The 15,699-nt window shown below is 43.3% G+C and overlaps 1 long non-coding RNA gene across 1 annotated transcript in view; it reads right to left on the bottom strand.

Moving 5' to 3' along the window:
* Positions 1-7,143: 7,143 nt before the first annotated feature.
* The window catches only part of LOC112548239, a 12,454-nt gene continuing 3,898 nt past the window's right edge, over positions 7,144-15,699 (bottom strand). The window contains exons 2-3 of the long non-coding RNA XR_003092063.1: positions 13,750-13,847; positions 7,144-7,250 (exon numbers count right to left, since the gene is read on the bottom strand). This is a non-coding gene — a long non-coding RNA (uncharacterized LOC112548239). The remainder of the gene's footprint in view (positions 7,251-13,749; positions 13,848-15,699) is intronic.

Genomic DNA, 15,699 nt, shown 5'->3' with positions numbered 1-15,699 from the left:
CCACTCTGTAAGTGAACACTGTTAAGGTGTATTTCTTGTGGTTAATATAAAATATTGGTCAGAACGATATTTAGTCTTGTTTAAAATACCTCTTAATATCAGACAGATTACGATCAAGCCATCTTCTAACCTATTCTTTGATAAGGCAAATGAACTGAGCTCTTTGGGCTTTTTTACATGTGCTCTAGAATGCAGGGGCGGGGGGGGAGGCAGGATGAGGTTAAAGTACCTGCAGACTGTTTTATATCACCATCCCTACACTTCAAAATGGCAGTGGGGGTGCTTTAACTAAAGTTAATCGAACAAGTTTTAATTAAAGCACTCCCGCCACAATTCTGAAGTGTGGGAATACCGATACATGACACACGGAGGCTGCTGGAGTGTGCTAATTAGCACACTCCAGCAGACTTGATTAATTAAGTCTGCCCCAATATGCTGTAGTTACAACGTGTTGGAACAGTCTTCCCGCACATCTACAGGCACCCTTTAAGTTTCTTTGTGAGGCACATTTTCTACCCCTCTAGTCATTATTTGGCATTCTTCCTTGAACCCTATCCAGCTTTTCAACATGCATTTTGGAATATAGATGCCAAAAGTGGCATAGTATTCCATTAGTGGTCTTCTGATTTGGCACATATGCTCTTTATTACTTAAAATCCTATTTCTTCCAACAGCCCATCTTACCTCCATGGAAGTCAATGGCAAAATTCTGAATGATAACCATGGGAATGAGTTTAGGACCTGGGAGGATATGTGCACTATTTTTATTTAATCTGTAGAAGGAAGGCAGTTAGAAAGGGATTACTTAAAGCAGAAACTGTGCAGTAGGATAAAGAAAAAAAAAATGTAACTGTAGAGAAAATTCTGTTTAACAATTCTAGTAGATAATATATATAATAGATTCTAATAGATTTTACACACACACACACACACACACACACACACACACACACACAATACCAGCATAATAGCATCACAGTGACATTATATATTATTATAGGATATGACGTGACGTGACGTGATATTCTATTCTATTCTAGTATTGTAATAACCTGCTTGTTATTAACTTATCTATATTGTGGTAGCATCTACAATATGCAATTAGTGGACAAAACACCATTGTACTAACTGATGTAATATCACAGCGGCCAAAAAAAGGCAATCCATTCCCCAGAGCCTTAGAAATAAGCAACTATTTCTATGATTCGATACCATTACCCCAGAACAGGTCCTAGGTATTTATAAGTTTTTGTATTTAATATTTATTCTACTATGCATAAATTTAAATGTATTGGTTAATAATGATTCATTACGCATGGTTTTATTTTTGGTTTTTAAAAAGGCAGTACTTCAATCTGCTTTCTTCTGTACTGTTCAAAAATAATTTCCAGTAGTTCAGTGAGCTCAGATGTTAACTTCTACAACATCAGAATACTTATTTTCTAGACCTTTGGCTGTATTAAAGATCAGTTTTCCAAATATTTCTTCCCTGCTTTGTATTAGAAGTAATATTGACAAACTTCTCTCTTTAAGTAAGATCAGGAAGTTTCTAAAAATAAAAAGAATGATTTAGAACAGAGGTGGCCAACCTGTATCACGTATGCCCAGGGTTGCCAACTGTCCATAAAATTATGGACTGCCTGTAAAAATTCAAGCTAAGAACACCTTTGTTTAAAATCTCCAGTTCCTTTGTGATGCTCCCTCGCAGAAAGAAGCTGGACAGCTGGAGTATCATTGATAAACAGACACAGCAGAGCACCTAGTGTTTGAAAAGAAGTATAGCACCCAGCAGGAAAGCCTCTCTTGGGGCTTTGTTGACTCCTCCCCCTTTAGCCATGTGCTACTGCTGCTTCCTACCCTATAATACTGCTGGACTGCAGGCAGTCTTCTTTAGGGGTCCAATCTGGGATGAGGGGAACAGAACTAACAGAAGTAAGGCTGGGGACTAGGCTTCTGGGGGAAGAATGGTACAAGGTGCAGTCACAGTTTGCCAGGTCATGGGGTGAGTGGGGTTGTAGTGGAGGGCAGCAGGGTGTAAAAAAAGTTGGGTCAGTAAAAAAGTTTATCTGTCAGTAAAAAGTTTGCAAATTATCAGTAAAAAAAAATCTTGGGTTGGAAACCCTGCATATACTACAGCTGGTACAGACAGCCTCTACATGTGGCACATGGCAGATCATGGAGGGGACAATAGCACAGCAGAAGATAGGGCAGGAAGCAGAAAACAGAGCAGGGAGCACAAGGCAGAGAGTGGAAAGAAGAGCAACAGATTGAGCACAGGCAGGGGAAAGAGCGGCACTCAAACAGGGTACAGGGCTAATTTGTGGCATCTGCCAAAAAGGTTGGTCCCTGATGATTTAGAAGTTTAGTGGCATTTGTTTTCCTGCTCAGTATCTCCAAACTGCCTGGCTGGTAAGAGCATTCAGTGAAGATGTGCCAAACACAATTTTCAGGGGGTGCATCTACAAAAATGCAATTAGTGTGAAGAAATAAACTCTGCTGAAGTTTGCACTCAGTCAACTGCTCCTGGGAACAGCATTTACACATGTACCCAATACCACAGCAGTTTGAGCCAGGGCAGAGCGGCCCTGGGCTAGCAGGGGATGTGGGGGGTCAGCTCCAGGCCCCATGGGGCAGCATTGGGTGGCAGAGAGGCTGACTGAGGCACAAGGGTGCTACAGTGTGGGGCTAGCCAGCTGGCAGCCCCTGCACTTTAGCACCCTCGTTCCCCAGTCAGCCCCTGTCACCCTCTACATATGTGTTTCGGGGGAGTAAATTACTCTTGCTGTAGGATAGTCTGTCACTGACAATACTATCCTATGGCAGAGTTAATTAATTTACTGTGCCCTAATACCTGCACACATGTAGATGGTGACGCTTTACTGTGGAGCTAATTAGCCAACTCTGCAGTAAAGCACATGTGTAGGTGCACCCAGTGTTATTTTAAATACTGATATTACTAGCAGTAGCTATGAAATGTCTGGACAGTAGGGCACAGGATTTCTCACTGTGTTCACTGCAAAATGAACACTGACGTGGCTGGGGAAGAATGGATGCTTCCATATTGGTCTTCCATACTTTGCTCTCTGACAATTAATTGAAAGGACATCAAGCCATAGCATTCAGATAGGCACCCACATGAACTTGTTCAAAGTAGGAAGGATTGAGAAAAAAGCTTTATATCCAGCATCTTGGCCTGGAGGAAGATAGAGGAACAATATTCTTTAAAGCTGAATAAAACCTCCATTACACTGGAGTTTCAGAACCTCCAGAATTGGAAAAGCAATTCCTCTCCCTTTGAAGAAGATAAATGATTGTGAGGCAATGACATTTTATATTTGTATGAAACATCTCTGAGGTATAGTCTGTAAAGGAAAGACCTCAGGCGCTACCAGTTTCCCTTAATTATATTTGTAATCAGTATTTCTTCCTATGCTGACGCTGTTGGTTTTGGGATATGGCTGCTTCTTGTTATGAGTGATCAAACAAAACAGGAGAAAGGATAGTCTTGTAGCTGAAGCATTGGCCTGATATTCAGGAGAAGTCAATTCAGTTCCAGATTCTGCTATAAATTCCCTCTGTGACCTTGGCAAGTCATTTTGCACAAATCTACATCATCTCTGTGCTGCATCTGAGGCTCTTGCAGATCAAGACCCTCTTCACATGCTCATCTAGCACAAACCAGATGAGTCAGTAAAGCCAATTTAGATGTGTCCTTAATCTCCCTGCATCATTGCGTCCCCTCTGTAAATTGAGGATAATATTTCCTACCTATAGAGGTGTTAGGAGGATACATTAATTAGTATTAGTGTTGACGTAAGTCAAGTAGACACCCAGGGTGCAGACAGAAGTGCAGCTCCCTGCTGTAACTGAGAATGCTTTGCAGGAAGTGCTCTAAGGTACAATGATCCCCCAGACCAAACAGAAGTTCACTGTTGGTTCCAGGAGGGAAATCTAGCTGCTGGCTGGGAGTCTGCAGCCAGCTTCCCCTAGCAACGGCCCCTTTCTCCCTGCTAGATGGCAAAGTTTTCAGAATGGTAGGGGGGAATGGGAGTTCATTCTAGGGGTTCCCCAGCCAGTGCTGGAGGGTGGGGTGGGTGAACTGGAGTCCCCCCACATTGGGGGGGACTCCAATTCACCTGCTCCACCCTCTAGCAGGGGCTGAAAAAAACCCAGACCAAACTCCCTCTGCTCCCTTTCTCCCTGTTCTGAAAACAGCTCAAGGCTGGCAAGCAGTGCAGACACAAGTTACAGAAGACGCTCTCTGTTTTGAAATGTCTACATCTGACCCCTCATGCAATGAGGGGTCAGATTTTCACCTAATCAGTCAATTTTAAAGCAGTCTGCAGCTGTGCACTTGTGTTTGTGCGTGCTTCACCCTCCACTTGAAGTTAAAAAAGTCTTTATCCAGATAAATCAGGTTTGCTGATTTTGCTGTAGGTTTAAAACATAAAACTCTCGGAAGCAAAAATAGCTCTATTAGAGAAGTGAGTGAGTGAGAGTGAGAGAGTGAGAGAGAGAGAGAGTGAGTGTGAGTGTGAGTGTGTGTGACACAGAGAGAAAGCACTCAGTACTGCTGTATAATCTGTACTCTTTATCTGAATCTTACTCTACCAGGTTAGCATGGATATTCAGACTCCCAGTGGAGAGAGAAGCAGCCAGGGGAAGAGAAAAGGGAAAGAATGAGAGAAACTGGAAATGAGTAAAAGGGCCAGTGGACAAAAAACAAGAGAAATACATAAAATATAAATGCAAATTTCAAGGTACTCTAGCTGGTATTTTCCACTGTTATTGCTGTGCTATCTGCCTGGTCAGTAGACATGCAGTATCCCCTGAACCCCTGGTCTCCTCATTAAGGGTCTCATATATATAGTCTTCTCCAGTGTGTCTGCTCCAGGATGCTTTTCCATTCTAATGTTAGAGCTGCTTTAGCATTTCCCAACCCAAACCTTGGGGTTATTTATGCCTGTGACAGAGATCCACAAGCAGCTGCCATCCTTCCAGCATGGTCTGGGTCAGAGCTCCTAGTCCCTCTCAGGAATATCAGATATACTATCATAAATGTTTCATCCTGTCTTTAGAGGTTAGGAAAGATACAAAGCAGCTGAGCAATGTGACAAGGAGTGGGCAGTTAGGGGTTGAGAAGAGTGAAATGAGACATTAATGGAATGGGAGGGAGAGGAAGACTTGATAGTGATACACTATTTACAAAGCAGAGAAAAAAAGATCATCTTCCTAGCCAGATTCTCAAGACACCCAAGGACTACACACTAAAGACAAAGCTACCAAAGAAGTAGCAGGAGAAGCCAGAGCCCATAGTTCTGATGAGGTTCCCTTATGTGATTGGTGTTATATATACATAAATGTGCAAGTATTAACCTATGTGTGTGGACACACACACACACACACACACACACACACATATACATACATATACAGGTGCTCACACACATGTATACAGATACACACTCCCAATCTCTTTTCTGAAGATTTTCAGCATAAGAGAACTCTGGAAAAACCTCAGGTGAGTGAGCTAGACACTTCACTCCATAGTAAGTAATGAAGGCCACAAACCGTCTTCTGTAAATATTTTCTCCAACTTGTCAGTGAATTAACTAAACTGGAATTTGGCATCAATGGTAGGGGTAGCACTTCTCATCAATTAAAATGTAAAAACCAGAGGGAATGCTGACTGTGGTACAGCAGCAGATTTTATAAAGTGCATCTAATTTAAAGGGCAGTTTCCAGCATGCTGTTTCACCAGTCCTCTGCTTATGTTCAGGGTTGACTCGGTAGGACAAATGCCATCAACTGAATCATCAGCACCATCTACCATAACACCTTGTTTTCCCTTGGAGATCTCCCATCCCTGAGTTGACTCAGCCTGATCTTTCTTAGGCTGTAAGATCTGATAGGATCACAATTGCAGCTTGAGGTGTAATGGCATGGTTGCTGGTCACATTAAATCCAGTACTAACTAAAAGCTTCCTGTGATCTAGGATGCAATATTCTGCTGTCCACTCCCTGTGACTCTATATAGTCGGGGGCTGCTCTGCAACTTTTCCAGCCCCACCTATCTGGAACACTTTCCCACCGAGACACTGAGTCACTTCCTCTTCAGAAAGCTCACCCACAATCCTTCCTTTTCACTTTGGCTTACAAACTAGCATTAACTCTGTCTGTGAAATGAAACTTTACTCATAGATAAAACTGTTCAGGAATTTTTTGATAATAATTTTGTTTTGCTGGAAAACATCAATTTGTCAAACCATATCTTTTGTGGAAACATACCAGTTTTGATTAGATTTTTATCAAGAAAGTTTTTTTCTGGCCCTGAGTGGAATGTCTGGCCAAAGAGAGAGAAGGAGAGGCCCCTGGACCTCAGATGGCCAAAAAACTGGTGATTAGGGTATTCATGTGGGAGAATCGGGTTCAAGTTGTTGGTCTACGTTTGGCAAAGCATTCTTTCCCCATAACCCAGGTGAGTGTCTGAATCACCAGACAAGTACAGGCTGGCACTCTTTTAGCCTCTTCTGTTGTGCAGTCACTCCACTTGATATTGGAGCAGGCACTTGAATCCGGAGTGAGTTATAGTGACTACCACATCCAACAGGCTATTGACCATTCTCTTTCTCTTATTTATCCTGAGACAATTTTACAAGTTTAAGGTTCTTCATACTGCAATAAGGGAATAATTTTGAACAGTTAGAAATTTTGTCAAAAAAAAAAGTCAGTTTGTTCAACCCTAAATGTTTCTGCTGAATGTTTCCTTTTCATGCTCACTGACCGTTTGACAAGTCAAGGGCATGGTTCCTGTGGCACCTACCTTGATTCATGGTGGGCTGCTGGGGACTTTGGGACTTCCAGGATCTTCAACATCATGGCAGCTAGCCATACTAGGGCTTCAAGGTTCGCTGTCTGAAAGCTAAGAATAGGAAAGCCTTGGGAAGCCCAGATCTATCTGCCAGATTACATGCCACAGAGTCAGCACTCACATTCAGGAAATCTTAAGGAAGTCTCATGGGATCTCTTGCTTTGGAATAGCCCCAATGTTTGGGCCACCCAATTTTGTGGAACCTGGAAGCACGAGGGTGGTCCATGGCTGGGGCAGCTTGCCTGGTTCAGGGGCTCCAATTCTTCCAGAGTCTGGTGTTCTGGGGAAGATAGGACTTCCAGGTTGCAGAGCCCCTGTTATAAGCAGGTCTTATCTCCTGGTTCTCTTCTCAGAGAGACCTGTTGAGAACCAATTCAGCCTGAAACAACATTTAAAAAAAATAAATGGAAATATCTCACAAGCTGGAAATCATGCATTCTAGCCAGCTCTAATTCTTGTTAAATATACTATGCTGTGCCTCCATTTCAACAACAGCATTCATGAATTTGTGCAACATCACCAATAATTTGTTGTCAGTAATACTGACCTTGTTTGTTTCCTCAAAGTTGAGAGAACTGCACCTGCTGACTGCATTAGAAATAAAAACTGGTTCATAGTCCATCTACGTATGCTTTTCATTCATTTAGAAGGCAAGAGGCAACTGGTAGGCTTGGCTCTTTTCATTTTCCTAATACACAGTGCTTTGGGATGATTGTCCCTTAGATGGTCTTTGAGACTTTTTTTTTAAATAAGATCAGATTCTGATAACTTAATCTTACACACAGTAAATTTGCTGCTAATATTCCACTTAATTTCAATGAAACTATTCAAGCTGTAATGCCTATTTATCTTGAGTAGGTGTGGAACAATCTGTCCCTGAGCAGACCTGCCACAATTTGATAACTAGAATATTATTGTTATCTGAAAGAAATCCTTCTTTTATTTCTATATGACAGCTCCTCAGTAACATTGGAGGAATAAAGTCTCTCCATTCATTTAGTTTCTGTGATCTAACATTAGCCAAGTGTCTGGCTATAGGCATTAAACTAGATCCTGACAACTGTCCAGAAGAAGTTATCAGAGAGTTACAAATATATCTGGATGGGTAGGGATCTGGTGATTTTGGAAAGGCGAGTGCTCTATAGATTGGAAACAACAAAGACAAACTTGCTTCTGACACAATTCATTTTACCATGAAACTCCATAACAGAGAGAACTTCAAGGGAAACTTCTTAAGGAAAATATCTATATGTTTGTCCTTCATTCTGGTCAAAGGTGTTCCTTTCAGGAGGGTTAGTTTCTCCTGTGTTTTCTATTTTGTATGCAAAATGTAGACCCACATTAACTTAGAAAACAAAGGCACAGGGAGGGGAAATATTTCTGCATTAATATAACCTCCAACTCAATGGTGAAGACCCCCAAAGGGTTTCAGCTGCAAAAGAACCAGAGTCAATCTGTCTTTCTCACCCCCTCTATTTGTCAGTTGTGCTCGCCTCCCCCTCTTTTCTACTGTGTCACTTTTCACTCCCATTCTACTGTATGCGCATATAAATCATGCCAGAAATGCTTCACTCACTAACACCTACCTGCTGGAGCTTGGATTCAGAGGGAAAAAAACCAACCCCAAACCCTGGCAAATTCTTATAAATCACAGTGCTTCTAATCTCCTTTCAAGAGAGTCAAATGTAAAGTCATGTTCTTTCTTGTGAAAACATTACTAGCCTGTGGGTGTCAACACATCTTTCTTTTCCAAGAAATCTGTTGCATCCCACAGTGAGTCTAGAGAAATTGCACTCTGATAACAGTGAAGAGAGGCTGCTAGAAAACCATCACACGCCAGACCCATACAACACCATCCTCAACAAGCACTTGTTTATTTTTTCTAAGCTCAGCTCTCTCCATACAGAGTCAAATAAAATATGACCAAAACAAATTTTAGTTTTTACACTTTTTGTCTTGGGCCCTGAAAAAAGGCTTTTTCCATCTCCCCTTTTTATCTCCCTTTTCATGCCATAACTCTCTTACTTCCAGCCCTTCTGGAGGATGAACTGCACCTGTAGCCACCTGGTTGTTACCTTTACACCTATTTCTACACCTGACATGTCTACTTTCACTCAATATTATTCTACAACAGGGGTTTCAAAGATGAGGCCCACAGGGCAGATCCAGCCCATGGAGCCCCATCATCCAGCCCTGAATCTGCTCCTGGGTCTGAGTTGATTCACACACCCCAGCCAGTCCAGGATGGGGGCTGCGTGTGGCACAGTCCCAAACCAGCCCAGTCATTATTGACTCCAAGATGAACATGAGCCGCCAATGCCAGACCGCAGCCAGCAAGGCCAGCCATACCTTGTCATGCATCCAAAGATGTATCTCAAGTCAGTCCAGAGAGGTGATTCTCCCCCTCTATGCGACATTGGTCAGGCCGCAATTGGAGTACTGCATCCAGTACTGGGCGCCGCACTTTAGAAAAGATATAGCCAGCCTGGAGAGGGTTCAGAGGAGGGCCACCCACTTGGTGAGAGGGCAGCAGGACAGGCCCTATGAGGAGAGACTGAGGGACTTGAACCTGTTCAGCCTCGGCAAGAGAAGGCTGAGGGCGGACCTGGTGGCTGCCTACAAACTCATCAGGGGAGATCATCAGCAAATAGGCAGAGCCCTGTTCTCCCCAGAACCACCTGGGGTGACGAGGAACAATGGTAATAAGCTGATGGAGAATAGGTTTAGGTTAGAGATGAGGAGGCAATATTTTACAGTTAGGGTGGCCAGAATCTGGAAGCAACTTCCTAGTTGCTTCCAGAAGTGGTCCTCGCCCCTACCTTGGGTAAATTCAAAAAGAGGTTAGACGATCACCTGTCTGGGGTCTTGTGAACCCAGCATTCATTCCTGCCTGTGGCAGGGGGTCAGGCTAGATGATCTGTTCAGGTCCCTCCTGACCCTAGCTACTATGAAAAAAAAAGTTTTTAAAGATCCCAGACTTGCTGGGGTGGGCGCTGCATGAGTCTTGGGTCCTGAAATAGGTACTGCATGCACTGGATCTGGTATAGGGGGGAGGGTCAGTGGGGCTGATCTAGCCCATGGACCAGCCCCATGACACTCGTATGACCTGCAGGGCCAGATGAATTTGACAACCCTGGTCTACAAGATAAGGCAGCAGGGGATATGGCTCAGGGACTGTATTATTCTGACATAGGACTCTCTGCTTATGAAGATAACATCCAAGGTCTTGAGTCTCAGTGCTGAAACATCAGCAGAACATGTATGGATGCAAGGATCTGACCATGTAGAACAGTTTCAGGGAATAAGCCATATTTTTAAAGCCTTCATAGCTCCTGAATAATCCATCCTTCACTTGGAGGAATAGCCATTTTGCACAAAGTGCCATTTCAAATAAATGATGGAATAGATGATACTCGTTGAGGTGACAGTGAAATAAAATTAATCAAAGTTCAAACTGCACTGAGAAAGGATGATGGTAACCAACGAGGATGTCTCCCTTATCTGTTAAAACAAATTCCTTTTTCCAATTTAAATAAGTGGATAACTGGTACTTCTGGATTCCCCTGCAAAATCAGAAGCATCAAAAACTAAGCTGAGGTCCTTCCAGCTCCCTAAAAATGAATCATCACCTGTTTTTTTCCTTAAGAGACAGCATGTATGCCCTGGTATATGCGCATGTTGGTAGTGAATCTAGAGTTTGGACCATGGACTAGCCTTTGCTACTTCATATTTTCTTGCATACAACATGCATCTTTCCCCCCCCTCCTCCCCACAAAATACTGGATACGCTGCTGGAAATGCTGGGGTGAGCATTATAAGCCAGAAAATACAATAACAGTAGTTTCTGCCTCTGCTGGAGGCAGTTGGGACAGAAGGGAAATTAGCACTGCAGTGCTACATGTGGGGATCCCTGACTCCTGGCTGTGAACACTGCTGCAGAAGCTGCTCCTCAGTGGGCACGTCTACACATGCATATTAATGTGCCGCAATAAACTCCAGCTCATATCACAGTGTACTTTATTGCTCCCAGATGTTGCTTTTACACGTGCATACTGAGAGGGGTCGGAGCAGCCCTGGCTGGCAGGATGCCTGGGGGCATCAGCCTGCCAGCCTGAGGCTGTTCTGACTGGGCTCAATGTACTGTGGATGGGCTGGCTGGGGCACAAGTGCCAGGCTAGCCTACTGGCATCCCCTCACTGAATCACTCTTGTGCCTCACCAGCCAGCTGCGTCAGCCTCTATGGCTGCTTACAGGTGTGATGGCAGAGAATAAACCTGGCGCTTTACTTTCAACTCAGTGCACCCCCATGCCAAGTCCAGTGCATACCTAGTAGAGGCATCACACCAGTTTGACCCAGCTCCCCAGCATCTATTTAGATTGTGCACTTCAGCAGGGCTTTTGGTGCTTTTACCTAATAGCTGATTGAATCAGCCATTAGATGAAAGTGCCAAAAAGCCCCATTGAAGCACATGGTGTACACAGACACTGAGTGAGCCGAGTCAAACTGATGTGATTCCTCTTCTGGTAAAGTGCTATTTTGGGGTTTTTTCCATATATATCAGCAGCCTACATGTGTGGTGCTGTGAAGTTAAAAACTCCACACCAGAGTGCCTAAATACAAGTACTACCCTGCTGCAGAGTTTATTAGTTTCCTGCAGCCTAATAGGACTGCACATGTAGATGCTGAGATGTTTAATGTGGAGCTAATTAGTCTACTCTGCAGTAAATGTCTCATGTAGATGAGCCCAGTTACTGCTATTTACCAGTATTTTTAAAGAAAGATTTTTTTCTTCATTTTCCCTTTCAAAAATAGGAGAAATATCTTATTCAGAGGCATGTTGTATGTGAGAAAATATGGTATATCTGCTCCCAAATAACAACTCTGTGTCTAGCCAATTTAAATGGACTCATGGATCTCCCATCAAGCTCTTCACTGTAGACAGTATTCTTTTCTCTTTTCTCAGTACTCATCCTGTTGCCCAGGGAAATCAAGATAGCAATTTACTTAAATTGCAGTTACCACCATAAGAGCATCTGTGTTTGCTAGCTAATATATGCACACCTTGGGAATGAAAAGGCCCCACTACACTTGATGTGTGAAGTGTTTACCAGCTAATGGGTGAGCACCTCGCCATGTGATTCTGCGTTCATCAGAGGGTTTATTTTACAACTAAAGAAGATTTTCACTAAATATTAAGGTACCTAAGAGACCAGCTCCAGTGGGGTGAAGTAAATATTGGCTCAAAAAGAAGCAAAAGGGAGCTGGGAGCTGCTTGCATTTAATGTTTGGTGCTTCACCTTCACAACCAAAACAGCAGAAGGAAGAAGCCACCTCTACTTCACTTTTGAAATCCTGCCTCCATTTTCCCTGCAGTCAGATGGTGGGAGGGTGTGAGCAACTGCTAGCTGATTGTTTTGTTTTAATTTCCACAATTCACTCCCTTCTCATTTTTAAATCTTTCCCTCCCACACAGCTGGCAGCAGCAGGCTGAGTTGTCTCTTCTGAGCTCTGCATTCCAGCAGCTCAGCTGGAGGGAGAGGAAGCAGAACAGCAGGCCAGATTTTTTGTAAGGATTTAGGCTCCTAAAGATGAATGCAGATGCCTAAAGACATTAGCACCTAAGTGCCTAAGTCCTCTTAATTTAATTGGATAGTGTCTATTTACCCCTCTACCATAAAACACCCGCCCCATAGTTCTCTTCTGTCTGCCTCTGACTGAATAATCTGAGGAAAGTTTACAAAATCTGTACCAAACCCATCAGTAATGAGAAGGGGAAGGAGCAGAAGGGAATGCCACTTAAAAACAAACATGCATGTAAAGGATTCTAATCAAATTGTAAAATAAAGTTAATTATTTTTTATGAACAGTTTCATTTTAAATACTAAATTCACAAACATTACTGAGCTCTTTGTACAGCCTTGTATTTCTTGGCTCCAGTTTGCAAATCATGTAAGCTCCTGGTTGAAGATGCTTTCCTGTAATGTGGCTTCTTTGGGAGATGCCCAGATGGGGGTTAATCATCTACTGACAGGGTTATCAAACTCATCTGGCTCAGCAGGCTGGATGAGTGACCCAAGGCCAGTCCATGAACCAGATCAGGCCAACAGGCCTACAAACCCTGAACCCTCTCCTCCCCCCATGCTAGATCCAGCACCCATTGCACCCCCTCCAGCTGCTCTCAGATCCGTGCTGCATGTGATGCATGTCCCAAGAGCAGTTGAGGTGGGCATCTTGTTCAGCACGGGTCCTGCAGCAGCCAGAATGGGTGCCATCTGTAGTGTGGATTCCGGACTGGTCAGAGCAGGTGCTGTGTGCGGCACATGTCCTAGAGACCTGAGGCTGATGCCACAAGTGGTGCAGTTCCTGGAGAAGCCAGAACGGGCACCATGTGCAGCATGCATCTTGGACCTTGCCTGTGGGCCCAGTTTGGATAAATTCAGATCCAGCACCAGGGTCCAGATAATAGGGATCCACAGGCTGGATCTGACCTATGGGCTGTATGTTTGACACCCCTAAAATAGAGCTATGCCAGTTCACACCAGATGAGTATCCAACCAATGGCCTGAAAATCCCTGTCAATCAATTAGCAGCTTATCCACAACCATTATTTTTACTAACTATTCTCACTGCAAACAAGAAACAAAAAGTCCTCCTGGTGTCCCTGTTGTGTGAGACGCTGCAGATCCATACAATATATGCTCTTTCTGTCCAAAGAAAGCTTTGCCACTTATTTATTCCTTTATCTGCCACACTCCTACACATGGTCAACCCGAATACCATGTGGGGGTTTCACTGGGCACTTGAAGAACTGAGCCTTGGTCAGGAAGGCACCACAGAATTACTCATGGTGGCAGGCCAAATGAAATGTAAGTATTACCAATTCATCCAATTATTTTTCAGTGGAAGCTGGGGCCAGAAGAGACTTTGTAGGTCATTATTCTTGATATTTCAGACATTCTTGTTTTTAGCTTTGTTCTGCAGAAAGAAATAATAGTTTGTTTCACTGACAGCACAAGACAAGGAAAAATTAGCACATTTTATAGGACATAAAAAAGTCCATTAGAAAATGATGTTTTAGGAAAAGACATTTTTCACCCTGCAACACACATCCTCGTAGAGTCACACAATAAAATATTGATGAAAAACATATGACTATGCTTCCCAGACATGATTTTTCAAGTATTTTTCTACAAATTGAAAAGGATTTTAAAAGAATAATAAGGGAATGAGACTGATAAAAATTGAGAACAAGTAGTGGTAGTTTTAAAAAAATCTCTCTCTCAATTGTGCTGGCTCTGTTCACAGAAAAAAAAAATTAATGATAGGCTCTCATAATTTGATTTTTGGTAGCTCATGGAACTTCCATGTTTTAGTTCACTTTGTTCCCTTTTAAAATTAGAAACTGGCCCAAATCCAAACCCAAGTTTGAGCTCTCCAGAAATTTTGGATTACTGGACATCTGAATGCAGATCCTCATTTTCCCAATGAGCCAAATAAAACCCAAGGTCTGTATGTCCCCAAACTGTAATGCTTTGCAACTGGATCTACATTTCCTCTACTGAAAAATGCAATTACAGTCTGGAGAAAACAAAACAAAAACATCCAAAAAAAGAGACAGAAATGGTTGAACATGTTAAAGTATTCGCATAACTGGAAAAACTTCTATAAATAGAATCATCCATGAATTCAAAATTACTTGGTGTAACTTGAGTTCAAGTTCTGAGTTATTCAAATGTATGTGATTTTGAAATAAACTCCCAACATTCAGTCACATCTAATAGTATAGGATACATGCATTTCAAGCATGCTGTGGAAGCTGAACCCGAGACAATTTTTCATTCACAAGCAAAACTTAATGTTCATAAAAATATTTATGTCTCTTCTCTCACCTCCTATGAGTGTCTTTAAAAATTAGGAATATTAGGCCTTGTGTAGATGAAACAAGAGGCATGTGTGCACAACACTTTAAAGCGGACTAAATGCTTTTGCAGTGCTTTAATGGTGTCAGTGTTTGCATGCCTCTGTGGCATATTAGACATTAATTCCCCCTGCCATAGGAAATTCAGCAGCATAATGCGCCTTAAATGACTTGGGGCACAGCAAACTAAAACTCCTTCAAGGAGTTTTAGTTTGCTGCCCCTATGGCCTTGGAGCGAAGCACCAGGCTCCGTGCAGCTCCACGGCTCTATGGGAAGCCCTGCAGGCAGCCTGGCAGCAGCCCGGGAAAGCAGCTCTGCCCAAGAAAAGCCATGAGCCTGATATTTCCCCCCACACACCATGAGCCTGCCTGAGCTGTGTCAGGGCCCAGTGCTTCCCTCCACAGCTGTGGTGCCCCCCCGGGACCGCCCAAGCCAGGTGCCTACAGGCAAGTGCCACCTGGGGGGGCTATAGCTGCCACAGAGGGAAGCATGGGCTGCTCCTGCAGCCCAGGGACCACTCCGCCCGCTGGCAGCTCACCCTCCCCTCCCTGCCAGAGAGGCAAGTAAGTCAGTGGGGTATGTGCATGATACAGGGGTTTAATCAGCCCTAAATTGAAGTGGTGTTTTTTAAAACCCACCACTTCAATTTAGGACCCCCATTTCATCTACATATGCCCTTAGAGACAAATAAGAAATCTGTCCCCACAAAAGTCACTCTTAGACTTTGTGATATTCCCACTGTCATCAACATTTTAGACAATGCTTTTATTTATTGATTTGCAGGAACTCCTAAAAGCTATACATAAGATCAGAGATGTAGCAACTTGCATCTGTGCCCAGAGCAGCAGCAGCAATAGCCGATGGAGGGGTGGCCAGTGCTAGGCCAGCTCTGGCAGCCACGGCAGCTC

Source organism: Alligator sinensis, unplaced genomic scaffold, assembly GCF_000455745.1.
Source record: "Alligator sinensis unplaced genomic scaffold, ASM45574v1 scaffold1113_1, whole genome shotgun sequence".
In the NCBI taxonomy this organism is placed as follows: domain Eukaryota; kingdom Metazoa; phylum Chordata; order Crocodylia; family Alligatoridae; genus Alligator; species Alligator sinensis.
Note: the sequence above shows the minus strand (reverse complement) of the source record. Positions and strands in the feature narration are given on the sequence as shown.